Below are 11,181 nucleotides of genomic sequence, written 5' to 3' on the forward strand. Positions count from 1 at the left end.
TTGTACCAACCGCAACACCTTTCCATTTTTACCCTTGTCTACGTTGCCACCTGTCGGTGACCCCTTGAGCATATAAAAGGAGGCCCATGCGCAACGTAGAGAGGGGTCAGAGAAAAAAAGAGGACACTCATGCTCGGTCTCGTTAGCTGTTGGGGTGTACTATAGCACTCCGCGCTCCCGAGCAAGAACTCAATACAAACCACAAAGCAGGAGTAGGGTTTTACGCATCCGTGCGGCCCGAACCTGGGTAAACCGCTCGTGTGCTTCGCCTCGATCTGCTCTTCGTGCGACCCTCGCCCCCGCCGAACCAAAAGGGACTCGGTCCACCGGTCCCATAGGTGCTCGTGGATTAGTCCCACGACATCTTTGGCGCGCCAGGTAGGGGGTGTCGAGGTTGTGTGAACCAGATCCGGCGTTCACACGAGCTAGATCTTCATCATCTTCATCGACATGCCGCCGAAGAAGAAGGCTTCGGAGGAGGCTGCTCCGTCCGCGCCGAACCCACCGCCGCCGGAGCAAACGGCTGATGGGGCAGACGCCGGCGGAAGAAGGGCGTCGACGAGGGAGCTCACGGTGCTGCCAGGTCCAAGGACAAGGCTGCGCTGCCCATCGGCGGCGTAGCCGGCTCCCACAACGACCGGGCGCACTCCAAGACCTCGGCGTCCGTACATGCACCGCGCCCATCTCAGGAGGCGCGGGACCGGCAGCGTCATGGTACTCACGGTACCATGCGTTTGCTGGACCAAGATCGAGCTGGTGGATCTCGGGGTGCTCAAGACCAGCATGCACGCCAACATGCTGGCACGAGCGAGGCACGGTCGCCTGGACGGGATACTGCTCCTTCTAACATAGTTAGAAGTCCGAGCACATCCCGCTCCTCGCACCGTTCGCCACCGCCACCCGCCACTACAGCAGAAGCTTTGGCGCGAGCTCAACTGCTCCTGGACTACCCTCCAACGGCAGACAAGATCGACGACTGGAGGGCCACCATTCAGAGCCTCATCGGCTTCGCCAACGGCGACACTCAACGGCAGCCGGGCACGTCGCAGCCGCGGCAAGTCAGCCAGGCACGAGCCAGTGGCGACAAGACCGGTGGAGGTGCAACCACTGTGCACTCTCCGCCGCGAAGGCCAAGATCGCCGACTCGCTGGATCCACCTCGACAGCGACTCCACCGCGTCATCAGATCCACGAGCTCGTCGCAATCAGCACCAAGTTCTTCACGAACGACAGCAAGAAGACGCTCGTACTCGCATCGAGCGCCAAAGAGAAGCGCGACGTCAATCGGACCAGCGCGCTGGGCCCTCTGTCGACATGCATGCACTAGGGGAACCAGGAGACTTGCCGTACGCGGTAGGTTGCCCTGCGTTTACTCGTGAGCTGCGGCAAGTCCAGTGGCCCAGCACGAAGAATTTCAAGCCAGACGTACCAGAGAAGTACGACGGCAAGTCGCATCCGTCGGAGTTCCTCAGCATCTACACCATCGCGGTGCAGGCTGCCGGGGGGCGGGACGACAAGATCCTTGCCAACTACTTCCCGCTGGTGCTCAAGCCCAACGTCAGGTCCTGGCTCATGCACTTGCCGGACAACTCCATATCCTCCTGGGCAGACCTATGCCATCAGTTTGTCAGCGCCTTTACAGGCGGCCACAAACCTCATGGCCAAGAGAGTGACCTTCATCTGCTCGCCCAGAAGGAAGGAGAGCCCCTGCACAAGTACATTCAGAGATTCAGTCGTGTACAGCACAACATCCTAGATATCCACCCTGCCGCGGTCATCAGCGCGTTCCATCAGAACGTGCGTAACCGCAGGATGCGGGAGGAGATGGCGATGTGCAGGATCAGAGACGTCAGTGAGCTGTATGCCCTGGCCGACAAGTGTGCACGTGCTGAGGAAGGGAGGAAACTCCCCGGAGAGAATACAGGAGCAGGAGGATCTGACAGCGAGGATGCTGCCCCGGCAAAGAAAAACCGGCGGCGGAACAACAGGAAGAAGAAAGGCAAAGATGTGCTAGTCATTGAGCAGTCCGGCAACAAAGGTGGCGCCAAGAAAGCCAAAGCTGGTAGCTCCGGCAAGGAGATTTCCGCATGCACCAACTGCCAGGCTGTGGCGGTCGTCGACAAGCAGGACGGCACCGACAAGCAGTACTGCAAGATCCACCGCACCAAGGGCCATGATCTCCAGAGCTGCAAGAAGGTCGAGCAGCTTGTCCAGCAGCAACAGGCTGAATACGAGTGACGCGACAAGGAGAGGGCCCAAGGAGGCGCTGGAGAATCCGGCAAGAAGCGCGCCGGCCGGGGAGGACGCCGCGGCAAGGCCAAGCAGCGGCAAGGAGACAGACCTCCCCGCGGCCGCGACAAGGATGAAGATGACGACGACGACGAAGACATGGATGATGTCGAGACCAGTGAGCAGGAGTTCCAGAAAGCCACAGAAGTCTTGTGCGTTGACGGCGGTGCTTCCCTGCATACTTCGCACCGCCAACTCAAGCAGTGGGTGCGGGAAGTCAATGCGGCGGAACCACCTGTCGAGTCACGCAAGCTTCTGAATGGTCCAGCACGCCTATCATCTTTGATATTGAGGACCACCCTGATCGCACAACTGCGGTCGGGTGCTTGCCGATGTTGGTTTCACCAACTATCCGCAACCTCAAGGTCACTAAGATGCTAGTTGACGGCGGGGCCGGCTTGAACCTGATCTCCTCCGCTGTACTCCAGAAACTCCAGATCCCTGACAGCGAGCTTGAAGAGACCGGCACATTCCAAGGAATCAACCCAGGAAGGAGCAAGCCGAAGGGGAAGGTCACGTTGCCAGTAACATTTGGCAGCGAGGTGAACTTCAGGACTGAGAGGGTCACTTTTGACGTTGCCGATTTTCCATTGCCATACAATGGGATACTCGGCCGTCCAGCACTCGCCAAGTTCATGGCAGCCTCTCACTATGCATACAACATGCTGAAGATGCCAGGCCCGATAAGCGTCATCTCTGTCCCTGGCGACAAGAAGGATGCTCTTATCTGCGCCGACAAGATCTACCGGGAAGCGGCAGCCGCAACAGATCGCAAGTCACCTGCCGTTGAAGCTCCCGGGGGGAAGAAGAAGACCAAGTCCGGCAAGAGTTCTGATGCCCACTCCGGCAAGCGCACCTCTTCGGAGTGCTGCGCTGCCGTCGAGGACGCACCATCGAGCTCTACCGGCAAGTGTAAGAAGACAATGGCAGCTCCGCGAGAGACCAAGAAGGTGTCCGCCAAGGAGGACGGCACTGGTGGTACCTTCACCATCAGTGCCACTCTCGACCCTAAATAGGAAAGCGCGCTCATTGCTTTCCTGCGGGTGAACGTCGACGTGTTTGCGTGGCAACCGTTTGACATCCCCGGTGTTCCCAGGAAAGTAATTGAGCACCATCTTGCCGTTTGTCCTCATGCGCAGCCCGTCAAGCAGAAGGTCAGGAAGCAAGCAGTGGAGCGCCAAGAATTCATCGCAGAAGAGATCAAGAAGTTGGAAGCAGCAGGCCTTGTCAGAGGAGTGCTCCATCCTACGTGGTTGGCCAATCCTGTAGTCGTGCGCAAGGCAAACGGGAAATGGAGACTTTGTATCGACTTTACCGATGTTAACAAAGCTTGTCCCAAAGACCCATTTCCTTTGCCGCGCATTGACCAGATTGTTGACTCCACAGCCGGATGTGACTTGCTTTCATTTCTTGACGCATACTCAGGATACCATCAGATCTTCATGGCAGAAGAGGATGAGGAGAAGACCGCATTCATCACTCCATGTGGCACGTACTGTTTCATACGGATGCCTTTCGGATTAAAAAATGATGGTTCAACATTTGCAAGGGTAGTCCATGTCGCTCTTGAGCCACAAATACACAGAAATGTGGAAGCCTACATGGATGACATAGTGGTCAAGAGCAAGGACAAGGCAACTCTGATTCAAGATTTAGACGAGACCTTTGCAAATCTGCGCAAGATCAGCCTCAAACTCAACCCCGAGAAGTGTGTGTTTGGAGTCCCCTCCGGCAAGCTTCTCCGGTTCTTCGTGTCTCAGCGGGGAATCGAAGCCAATCCCGACAAGATCAAGGCCATTGAGCAGATTGAAGCACCAAAGCGCGTCAAGGATGTACAAAGACTTGCCGGTTGTGTGGCTGCTCTCAGCAGGTTTATCTCTAGGTCTGCTGAGTGCGCCCTGCCATTTTTCAAAATATTGAAAAAGGCAGGTCCAATGAAATGGACTCCAGAAGCGGAGGCTGCGCTGCAAGGCTTGAAGAGATACCTGTCCTCCACTCCAATACTTGTCGCACCTAAGCCACAAGAGAAGTTGCTGCTGTATATAGCGGCAACCAATCAAGTGGTTAGTGCTGCGTTAGTAGCAGAGAGGGAGGCAGATGACGAGCCAGCAACCACGGCAGGCGCATCCAGCGACAAGCAGGGGGCTTCCCCGACAAGGATGGATCTGCGCAGACGCGCGAGGAGATACAGAAGACAATGGTACAGCGCCCAGTTTACTTTGTCAGTTCCCTTCTGCAGGGGGCTAGGTCAAGGTACTCTGGCATGCAGAAATTGCTTTTCGGCCTTCTCATGACCTCGAGAAAGCTGCGCCATTACTTCCAAGCACATGAGATCACAGTTGTCACTCGTTTTCCGCTGAAGAGGATACTACAAAATCCAGAAGCGACAGGCAGGATTGTTGAGTGGGCATTGGAACTGTCAAGCTTTGGCCTCAAGTTTGAGAGTACTTCAACTATCCAAAGCAGAGCATTGGTAGAATTCATAGAAGAATGGACGCCAACACCAGATGAAGAAATTCCAGAAACGAGCATCCCCGTCGAGGAAGCAAGCAAAGAGTGGCTGATGTACTTTGATGGTGCCTTTTCGCTGCAAGGCGCCGGCGCTGGCGTGCTGCTTGTCGCACCCACCGGAGAGCACCTCAAGTATGTAGTCCAGATGCACTTTCCCAAGGAGCAAGCAACAAACAATACTGCAGAGTATGAAGGCTTGCTTGCCGGTCTCAGGATCGCGGCAGACCTTGGGATCAAGAAGCTCATTGTCAGGGGTGACTCGCAGCTTGTCGTCCGCCAAGTGAACAAGAGCTATCAGAGTCCGTTGATGGAAGCCTACGTCGACGAAGTGAGAAAGCTAGAAGAGCACTTTGACGGCCTACAGATGGAGCATGTTCCAAGAGCTCAGAACGCCATTGCCGATGGCCTATCAAAGTGCGCCGCACTTAAGTTACCTGTGGAACCAGGGATCTTTGTGCTCAAGCTGACTCAACCGTCTGTAATGCCATCAACTGGACAGAGCAAGAAGAGGAAGTTGATTTCTGGTGACTATTTTCCGGCAGAGCTTCCCGAAGCCGCCGCCAAGAAGGTCCCCAAGATCAACGCCAAAAGCGCTGAGGAGCAGTCTGCTCCGGCAAGCCCTAGGGTTTGTTCCGTTGAAGCAGAAGCTCCCGACAAGTTTTGCTCCGGCAAGCTTGCCGGGGAACGTCAAGCAGCCTGCAGAGCCGCAGGTTCTCGCCGCAGAAGCGAATGTTCCCGCAGCAGCAGATTTGCCTTTAGTCCTTGTTGTCGAGCCACAAGCTCCAGCATGGGCACAGCAGATTGTCCGTTTCCTTCAGACAGGAGAACTTCCCGAAGAGCAAGAAGAAGCGGAAAGAGTAGCCCGGCAGTCAAGTATGTACCAGTTTGTCGACAACACACTGTACATAAGAAGACTCAACGGTGTGAAATTAAAGTGTATTCACCGGGAAGACGGACAAAAGCTGTTGGCAGAGATACATGGAGGCATATGTGGTCACCACATTGGTGCAAGAGCACTTGCCGGCAAAGCATTCCGGCAAGGTTTCTTTTGGCCGACAGCCCTCCAGGATGCAACTGCACAAGTAACCAAGTGTGAAGCGTGCCAGTTCCATTCCAAGCAGATACACCAACCAGCTCAAACTCTCCAGACGATCCCTTTATCCTGGCCATTTTCGGTCTGGGGGCTCGACATCCTCGGCCCCTTTCCCCGAGCAATCGGGGGCTTTGAGTACTTGTACGTTGCAATCGACAAGTTCACAAAGTGGCCGGAAGTGGAAGCAGTGAGGAAGGTGACAGCACAGTCAGCAGTCAAGTTCTTCAGGTCGATTGTTTACTGCTTCGGGATCCCTAACAGGGTAATCACCGACAACGGTACGCAATTCACGAGCCGCACCTTCATGCAGTACGTCCAAGATCTTGGCGCCAAGGTCTGCTTCGCTTCTGTTGCTCACCCGAGAAGCAACGGTCAAGCGGAGAGGGCAAATGCTGAAGTGCTGCGTGGGCTCAAGACCAGGACTTTCGACAGGCTGCACAAGTGCGGAAGAAACTGGATCGAGGAGCTGCCGGTGGTTCTTTGGTCGATCAGGACGACGCCAAATCGAGCCACTGCCAGACACCTTTCGCTCTAGTCTATGGAGCAGAGGCAGTTCTCCCCACGGAATTGGTATATGGGTCACCTCGAGTGCTCGCTTATGATGAGCTTGAGCAAGAGCAGCTGCGACAAGATGACGCGCTACTCCTTGAGGAAGACCGTCTTCAGGCTGCTGTACGAGCTGCTCACTACCAGCAAGCTTTGCGCCGCTACCATAGCCGCAAAGTTAACGCCAGAAGTCTCGAGGAAGGCGACCTTGTTCTTCGGCGTGTTCAGTCCGCCAAGAATTCCAACAAGTTGACGCCGAAGTGGGAAGGCCCTTACCGGGTGAAACGAGTCACTAGGCCTGGCGCTGTCCGCCTTGAGACCGAAGATAGCATTCCGGTGAGCAATTCCTGGAACATTGAGCATCTTCGTAAGTTTTACCCGTAAGGCGCGGTTGCTGGAACCTGTTCCGGCAACCACCTTTTGTACAAGTCTTGCCGTTGTTGCATGTAATCCTTTGTACAAAGCCGGGCGCAGACCCCGTGCATAAGTAAAGCTCATATGCTCCGCACATCTTGTCAATTTCATGCTTTCTATTTTTGCATATGTGATCTGACACTTTGTGCAGCACCTACTCCCCGGTAAGCAATAACGAGCCGTAAGGCCCCATATCTTTATTTTCTCCTCTTTCTTTCTTCTCAAGGAAAGGAAGGTTCCCTCGCCCACAAGTTTGCCGGGGGGGAAAGGAGAAGATAGTGGTATGGACAAGGCGTCGTTCAAGAAAGTTTCGCCTTACCGGGAAGCAAACAACAAAAAAAGCTAAGTTGCCAAAGTTTGAGCAATCAGATTTTTTAAATTTTTAAGTTATCTCCCTTGAACGACCGCACTTTGTATGGAAAACCTGAGCGCGGAGGAACCAACTCGTAGCTAGTTGCGCCCTTACTTTGTTTCGAGTCTGCTCAACAACTTAAGTGAGCTGCGACTAGTTGCGACAAGGTTTCTTGTCGGTAGCGGCACCGCCAGCAGGCTGCTGACGTCCTGCACTCAGTGCTCGCGGCTAAGGTGCCTGCACCGGCAAGTTCCCTAAAAGCGTAGGGCAAAAACATACAAAGGGAGGAATCAAGTAAAGGGAATAACATTGCAATCATTACCCAGAATAGAGTTATATTACAAGGTAGCTTGTCGCGGCTCTAACAGATTGTTCTCATAACATGACCAGCAGCGACAAGAAAAGAAGAAAACGGGCGGCCTAGTCTACACGATCGCCCTCAATCCTCTTGATCCCGCTCACCTTGTCCACAATGGGTGCGACAAGGGTCTTGAGCGCCTCCAGATCAGCATCCAGCGGCAGGGTCTTGAGGACGTTGGTGAGGTTGAGGCCCGGGTTGCGGAAGGCCACCTTCACCAACACCTTTTGAAGAGCTCCCGCGCAGATCTTGCGCGACTCGTCGGCCAGCTGCTTTGGGATCTTCTCCCGGAGCCGCTGGAGGGCCCTCGCCACGCCTTTGAAGAACAAGATGAGCTTGGTGCTGGGTTGGAGGTTCTCGTCGGAGGGATACCCGAGATCCTCCATCCCCAGCTGCGCCAGCTCCCTGTCAATGTTTGCGGCAACATTCACGAGACCCTCCGTCCAGTGCTCCACATTCTCCCTAAAAGCATTCTGAGCGGCGGCAGCACTATCCAGCAGCGCCTTGTCGGCCTTGATCTCCTCCTTCAAGGCCACCTCCTGCTCCCTGGCGCCGTCCAGCGTCTTGGTCAAAGTGGTCAGCTTCAACTCAAGATCTGCGTTGGAGTCCTTGGCGGCACTAAGCTCTTTGCCCTTCTCGGCGAGACCGGCCTCTAGCTGCGCCACCTTCGTCTCCAGCTCCTTCTTGGCGGCCTCGGCATCTGCGGCAGCATCCTCTGCTTGCTTAAGGGCTCCGCCGAATCTTTGCTCACGCGCGGCAAGCTCCTCCTCGTGGCTGTCGAGGTTAACTTTCCGCTGCACCAGCTCGCCCTCCTGCGCAGACAGCTTCTCAGCGGCAAGCCGCTGTTGCTCTTCAACTTCGGCCTTCTCGAAGAATAAGGCCTTCTGCTCTTCGGCGAGTTGCTCCCGCTCCTCTGCCAGGGACCGGAGAGCTTCCTGGTTGAGACCCCAGAGCTCCTCCGCGCGCTTCTCGATGTCCGCTCCCGCCTTCGCGACAAGCGCCTCGCGGGATTCCAGCTTGGCTTGCCGCGCGCGGTAGAGCGACAACAGCTTCTGCAGCAGCCGCTCCTCCTCAGGCTCGCTGCTGCTGCTGCTCAGCGCATCAACCAGCGTCAGCCCAGCGGAGGCGAGCACCTCTCCGTCGAAGCTCTCTCCTTCGACCAGCTCCCTGGAGCTCGACGCCCAGGGGAGGTTGATGAAGACGCCATTGCCAGCCTTCAAGTAGACGCCTGGCTGGGGCTCTTCGGAGCCTGGCGCTGCGGCAGCGGCGGACGGGTCGGCGGTCGACGTAGCGCCTGGCGCTCCTGCGGCCTCAGGGCCGTCAGTGCGATCGCCAGACCCCCCGCCTGCTTCTGCGGCGGCAGCTTTGGCGGCCTCTGCACCGGCGGGATCGTCAGCACCGGCTGCTTCTTCGGTGGCAGCGGCGTCGGCGGCGGCAACCTCGGTCTCCATCGGCTCCGCAGCAGATGGGTCTGACGGCCGGAAAAAGGAGAAGAGTCAAGCAAATATCCAAAAAAAATAAGATCAAAAGAAGAAGAACCCAAGGGAAGTTTTGAAGCGAGAGGATTACCTGTACCGGGTTCTGCAGTCGTGGTCTCCGCCGCCGAGGGGCCGCTGGTGCTGTCCCTTGCTGCAGAACTCTCCCTTGCCGGAGACTTCTCCCTTGCCGGAAGACTCTCCCTTGGCTCCTGGTGGGGCTGCTCTGCTCCTACACAAACCAACAGTCAGATGTCAACAAAGAAAGAGTATCCATGCACGCCTAACAGCAGAAAGCGAACCATATACTTACGCTGGGGGCTGCTCTGGAGAACAGTTGCCGGGTCCGGCAAGGTTGTCTCGGACGCACCCCCTGCTGTCGCGGTGGGTTCGTCCTCGATGATAATCACCGGGACCTTGGCTCTCTTCGCTGCTCTCTAGGCCAGAGTCCTAAAAAGGAATAAGTTCAGAGTAAAGCAAATGAGATACAAGACAAAACAGCAAGAATTGAAGAACTACAAGTACAACAAGAGAATCTTACTCTTCTTCTTCCTCGTCGGAGCTGAACGCGGAGAAGTCGAAGTCCGGCTCACGTCCGGCGCGAGGAGGCGGAGGAGTAGGTTCCCTTGGCCGCTTGGCGGGAGCAGTGGCGGTGGTCTGAGACGACCCCGCTCCGGCTGCCACCGCGGCGTGAGAAGTAGCAGGAGCAGAAGTGGTGGTCCGGCAAGACCCCGCTCCAGTTGCCGCAGCAGCGTGAGGTGCTCCCACGGCAACAGTACTTGCCGCGGTGGAGCGTGTCACGCAGCGCGGCGGCTGTTGGCTCGTCTGCCGCTCCGCTACGTCCCCGGCCTTGCGGAGACGCCTTCTTGGTGGGGATGGAGGCTCTGCTTGCGGCGAGCTGCCTGAAGATGAGGAGGAAGAGGAGTTGATCTCCAGCGAGCCGCTCGTATCCTTGGCAGGCTCACTCGACTCGACGTCATGCCCGGCAAGCTCTTTCTCGCCGACGAGCTCCTCTTGCTCGCCACGGCTTGCCGCCTCTGCTGCCTCTGCCTCCTCCACGGTGAATCCAAATTCGCCCGCGGCTGCGGCTGCCGCCGCCTCTTCCAACCTAGTGGCGATGCGTGTCATCTCCGCATCGGTGGTGTCGCAAGTGAGGCTCTTCTTTTCGTCGGAGCAGACCGGCACTTCTACCAAGCCATCAAAGAACTTCTGCATGACATCGTCTGCAGGCTCTTGCCAAGTTGGGACAATTCCATGCGAATCGCACAGCGGCATCATTGCATGGATGCGGTCGAGCGCGGAGTTGTTGCACAGCGGAACGACACCCTTCGGCAACCTGAACACTTCGGGATGTTGAGGGTCGTACTTGAACAGCTCCTGGAGCATCGCGTTAAGCTCCAGAACAGTGAAGTTGAAATTGAGGCCCGGACGCAACCTCATGATATCTGCCGAATTCTTGAATTCCCAGGCGGGTCTCCCCCGTTCCTGCAGGGGGGCGATGCGGCGGCGAAGAAAATCTGCGCCAACAGCGCCTACAGTGAGCCCGGCATGCCTGAGGCGTTGGATCCGGGTGACGGCAATCTTCATCCTATCGTCTTCCGGGGCCACGTCACTCCAATCGCTGCCGCGTGCTACTGGGGCTTGGCGCCGGGCGGTAAACGGCTGCGGGTTCTCCTCGGCAATCCAGCACCAGTCTGCTCTCCATTCCTCCCACTTGCCGCGGAACTCTCCCTCCAGATAAGTTTCCTTCTTGCCGGTCCTCGAGATCCAGGCGATTCCGCCGGATAAAGGCTCTCCTCTCTCTACTCGGGGCATAAAGAAGTGGCGAAAAAGGGCTACATTGGGATAGACTCCGACAAAGTTTTCGCAGAGATGTGTGAAAACTGCCATGGTCAGAACAGCATTGGGGGTGAAGTCAAGGAGGTGGAACCCGTAGGTGTTCATAATATCGCAGAAAAACTCAGAGAAAGGCGGACAGAGCCCGCAGTAGAAGAACAAGGTGAAGAAAGGGTATCCATTTGGAGCCATTTTCCAAGCGGCGGCTGGAAGTACCTTCGTGCGCGGATGCGCTCGCGTCTCCGTCGACCAGAAGAGGTAGTAATTCTCCCTCAGCTCCCTCGCGGCGAGCTTGGGGGGAAGATTGC

The sequence above is a fragment of the Triticum urartu genome, chromosome 4A (assembly GCF_056163025.1).
Source record: "Triticum urartu cultivar PI428250 chromosome 4A, HENAU_Tu73, whole genome shotgun sequence".
NCBI lineage: Eukaryota > Viridiplantae > Streptophyta > Magnoliopsida > Poales > Poaceae > Triticum > Triticum urartu.